Genomic DNA, 5334 nt, shown 5'->3' on the forward strand with positions numbered 1-5334 from the left:
GTTGATATCAATGGATATCCATTCAAAAGTTATTGCGGTTTGAAAATTCCAAATCCAATGTTCTATTAAACTTCTATCAGACTTTTGAGCTGGGAGAGCTCAAATGCATAGAAATATTATTTCTTTGAACTCAGTGAGCTCAAAATATCACATAAATTATATTTTGAGCTCAAAAATCTTTAACCCGAGTAGTTGAGCTAGGGGTGTTGACCCCCCCCCCCGATAAAACAGATTTGTGGGTTCGTGTCCGTGCTAAAATCCCTACTTTATCGACAGTCGATACATTACCTAGTGTTGGTTTGGCGGGAAATTTGAATTTCAAATTTTTTGCTATATTTGGGGTGGCGCTTTTTGAATTTTTTTTCAGCTATTTCATCGACTCTTTCGCAGTCACTTTTTCGATCATTTTGAGACCCTTTTTTGAGCTCGTTTTTTATTTTTTGAGCTCGTTTTTTATTTTTTGAGCTTGTTTTTTATTTCTATAGTTGCAAAATTTTTTTTTAAATGAAAAAAATTAAGTGTACAACCCCTATTTTTACTGAACTGGTATTGGCTTGCCTACCAGGGTTCATGTTTTTTATCATGTTGGTAGCTAAGGCAGCTTGTACATGCTGTTTTATGGTTTAATTTTTCTATATATTCAAACTACGTGTTCCATTGGTACTTGCGAGAAGCCCTGCCATCTACTGGATGATTTTTTTTTCCCATACACTGTGTCATTTCCAAGGTCATTCGATAGGTCTAAACCTGTTTTTGACGTCATTTAACTGGTCTAAACGTCTTTTGTTTCTTAAGTGGTGGTGGAGGGGCAGGTTCTGAATCTAGCACTTCACAGAATTAGCTTCTTGCAGTCAGTATGTACCTAACTCTTTGAGGTGTCACTTCGATAAAAAAATATTTTTCTGTGAGTTATCTTATTCTTATTGGTGATCGACATTATTACACTGATAATCAAGCCATTGTTTTACTTATTTACAAGTAAGTATTAATGATTCACTAAGTTTATATTAATTATTTAAAATAATAAATTCTAATCATTAATTATTATTGTTATTATGTTGAAGGTTAATAAAAAATGGATCTTTCCAAAATCAATCATGTCAATTGTCTCGCTGGTATTTTGCCTGTCAAAAAGATGAAAGAACTGAATGTGGATCAAGAGTACAAAGTTAAAGAGTTAAAAGTAATTTCAACACAATATGGAACCAGAATTGTGGCTAATTTAAATGATGAATTTAATATTTATTTACCAGCCAGGACAGTTGAGTCTCTAAAGGATGTGAATACTCTTACTGGTTTGAATGACTTAGCATCTACTGACAATCTTTTCCTGAGCTATTATGGTGGAAAATACAATAAATTTGAATTTATTAATGCGAACGACAAAAATGTATCTATTTAATATTTATTCTAAAAATAAAACTCAATATTTTATTTTATCTTTGTTTGTTATTCCTTACTATGAGAAATCATTATTATTTTCCCATGATCTATTTAATTAAAAATTTCTTTTAATTTAATTTAAAAATTCAATTTTTAATTTAATTTGAAAATTCAATTTTTAATTTAAAAAACTCAGTTTATTTAATTGTTGTGGGTCTAACAATTATTGTTGTTAAACTAATTTGAATTATTGAATTAGCAAGTCAATATAAAAAAATTCTGATCATTACACATTTTAAAGATTATTAACAATTAAGTAAATCAAATTTTTGTATTATCAATATATATATATATATATACATATATATATATATATATATATATATATATATATATATATATATATATATATATATATATATATATATAGGGATATATATATATAGGGATTCAGTTTATTAATTCTATAATAATAATCATAAAGATAATTAAAAATAGTTATTAACAGACAGATGAACTTTAATAAAATTTTATTTAAATAGGAATTTTAATACAAAATACATATAAATGTTTATATTAATAGTGGTGAGATCTATAAATTGAAAAATACCATAACTAATCTATTGTAAGTTAATAAAAAAAGGAAAATGTATCAATATTCTTTAAGTAAACTTTCAATCTTAAAAAAATTATTAGACAAAAATATTATATTGTAAGAGTTCAGTCATTAGCAATTAGCACTTAGTAATACTTATAATAATAAAATTTTTTAATGTTTAAGAAATTATTAAACAAAAACATTATATTTTAAGAGTTCAGTCAACAGCACTTAGTAATACTTATAATAATAATAAAATTTTTCAATGTTTAAAAAATTATTAGACAAAAACATTATATTTTAAGAGTTCAGTCATCAGCACTTAGTAATACTTATAATAGTAATAAAATTTTTTAATGTTTAAAAAATTATTAGACAACTATATTATATTTTAAGAGTTCAGTCATTAGCACTTAGCACTTAGTAATACTTATAATATTAATCGACTATCAAAAACTCTTAATACTTATAATAATGGTAAAATTTCTTAACGTTTTAAAAATTATCAGAAAAAAATAGAATATGTTAAGAGTTCAGTCATTAACACTTGGTATTAATAATACTTATAATAATAGTAAAATTTCTTAACGTTTAAAAATTATCAGAAAAAGTATAATATTTTAAGAGTTCGGTCTTAACACGTTGTATTAATAATATTAACCATAATCGACTATCAGAAACTCTTAATGCTTAAAATAATAATAAAATTTCTCAATGCTTAAAAATTATTAGAAAGAAAAAAATATAAGATTTTATGAGTTCAATTATTAACACTTAGTATTAATAATACTACGAAAACATAAATCAACTATTAAAAAACTCTTAATGCTTAAAATAATAATAAAAATTATAAGTCTTCATCCTCATCATCATTATCATCATTGGAATCATTTATTGGCCCAATCCAGACCTTTCCAAATGGTTTGACTGGAACCCAACCAGGTCCTACGCGATCTGTTGTCTCTTGTTGAACTTCATATGAGGTTGACGGTCCTGCTTGAACTTTGTATGAGATTGATGGTCCTGCTTGAACTGTAGCGTATTCACATCCTGATGTTCGTACTGACAATTCATTCATCAGTACCTCCAATTTTTTTTCAAGATCTGCGATTCGTTGTTGCTGGTAGGTGTTGCTTATCTCCAAACGTGATCTCTCCATGTTCAATTCCTCTATTTTGTTTTTTAAAGAATTTGTCTCATTTGCTTTCCATTTCAGTTCTGAATTAACTTTTGTAAGTGAGAAAATTTCACGATTAAGTTCCATCATTTTTGAGTCAGGATTCTCACAAGTCGAGACACCAAATGGCTCATCCTCTTCATAGAAAGCATCAAGCTCGCGTCCAACATCATCCTCTGGACCAGGAGGATTTTGGTTTCTTCTCAGCAGTTGAATTTGACGAAGATTAACTTCTTGTAATCTTGCCGCTTCATTTTGATCTCGGACGTAATTTTGATTTACGACACCAAAATCATCCAAGATGAGTGTGTCGGCATCCCAGTCATCATCCAATACATTTAGAACAATTTCTCGTTGGGCCCAGAAGTCTATATTGATGAAATTTTGGCTAAAATAATATCGATCTTCTGATGGAACACGATCTCCTGGTATGGCAAACCACCAACAGAAGCGGAGATTAAGCACATTCAAAATGGTTGTTACACCCGCTACTGTGATGATTGGTCCGAACATCCAGTTATTTGATTCCATCAAATAGGGGTGAACTTGTTCCTAAATAATTGGGATCAACTCTGCTTCTGTGTAGTTCTCCACCCATGTCCTCGGCATAATGTAACTGTATGTAATTAGGTTTCCGATCTGAAATGAAAATAATAAAAATTAATTTATAAAAAAAAATTAATTTATAAAAAAATTTAATTATAAAAAAATTAATTTATTAATTAATAAAATATATTAATTTATAAATCTTTGACTAAAATTAATAATGCCTTTTCTGCCGTGGTTGATTTGTTTTCTGTGGTTGTTGTTGTTGTTTTTACTGTCACTATCTAGAAAAAATGTTCAATTTTTAATATCTTTTTCATTACAAACATTTCTTAAACTAAGTTAAAAAAAAAATGTTCTTATAGCCTATCCTTTGTGCACTTATTAATTATAAATTTATTTGTGAATTTAATCCAAGACTAATTTTTTTAACATTATTCTCTGAATTATTTAGAAGCTCTTAACAATATTAGTAATTATTTATTTTTCAAATAAAGCATGTTAAAAACTTTACATAAAAAATTGTGTTCGTACAGATTGTGCTTTGACAAGTCATTTTTATGAATAAATCTAATTTATTATAATTTTTTACTATCTATCATAGTATAAACTATTTAAAAATAAATAGAAAAAAATTATTTAAACAATTTTTTAGGTGTAATAACAAATTTTCACAACTACTATCACTGATGCTACTAATATCTATCCACTATCTTTACCTTTAATTTTTTATATGAAAATACTAATTAATTTCTACACTTATTTATTTATTTAAATATTCTTCCATTTATAAACAAATTTATATCATCAAAAATAGTTGTCACTTTAATTATCAATGAAAAATTACTTGCAAAGTTTGGCAATAAAAAATTTATCCTAACGACGCCACGAAACATAAAATGGCGTCAGTCTAGATTATACCGCCAAATATTACAAGTAATTTTTCGTTGATAATTATAGACAATTATTATCAATAATTTATAATGATTAATCCATAATAGTTTGAACTATTTAAAAATAAATAGAAAAAAATTAATTAAAACAATTTTTTATGTGTTATAGCAAATTTTCACAAACACCAGCACTAACGCTACTAATATCTATCCGCTATTTTTACCTTTAATTTTTTATATGAAAATATTAATTAATTTCTACACATATTTATTTATTTAAATATTCATTCATTTATAAACAAATTTATATCATCAAAAATAATTGTCACTTTAATTAAGAACATAGAAATACTTACAAAAGTTTGGTAATAAAAAATTACACTGAACCACCGGCGTCTCGGTTGCTTTGTGGTGTTTGTCGTTGGAAATGGTGTACACTGTACACTGTACACTGATAGCTGATTGGTTCTTTTTCTCAAAATATCAGTGCTGTTGCCTCTTGCACCAATATTATAATTAAATAATTCTTTTAATACAATTAATTGTATAAATTAATTGAATGTAGAAAATATTATATTTTCAACAATAATAATTGTATTTTATAAAACAAAAAAAATATCTGTTATAAAATTTTTAAACGGGATATTCACTACACCATCTTTACAGCTAAAACCGATACATTGAATCAATATAAGCGGTAAATTTAAATCATTAAATTTAAATGTTATTAAAAAAAA

This window comes from Cotesia glomerata, linkage group LG7, assembly GCF_020080835.1.
Source record: "Cotesia glomerata isolate CgM1 linkage group LG7, MPM_Cglom_v2.3, whole genome shotgun sequence".
In the NCBI taxonomy this organism is placed as follows: Eukaryota; Metazoa; Arthropoda; class Insecta; order Hymenoptera; family Braconidae; genus Cotesia; species Cotesia glomerata.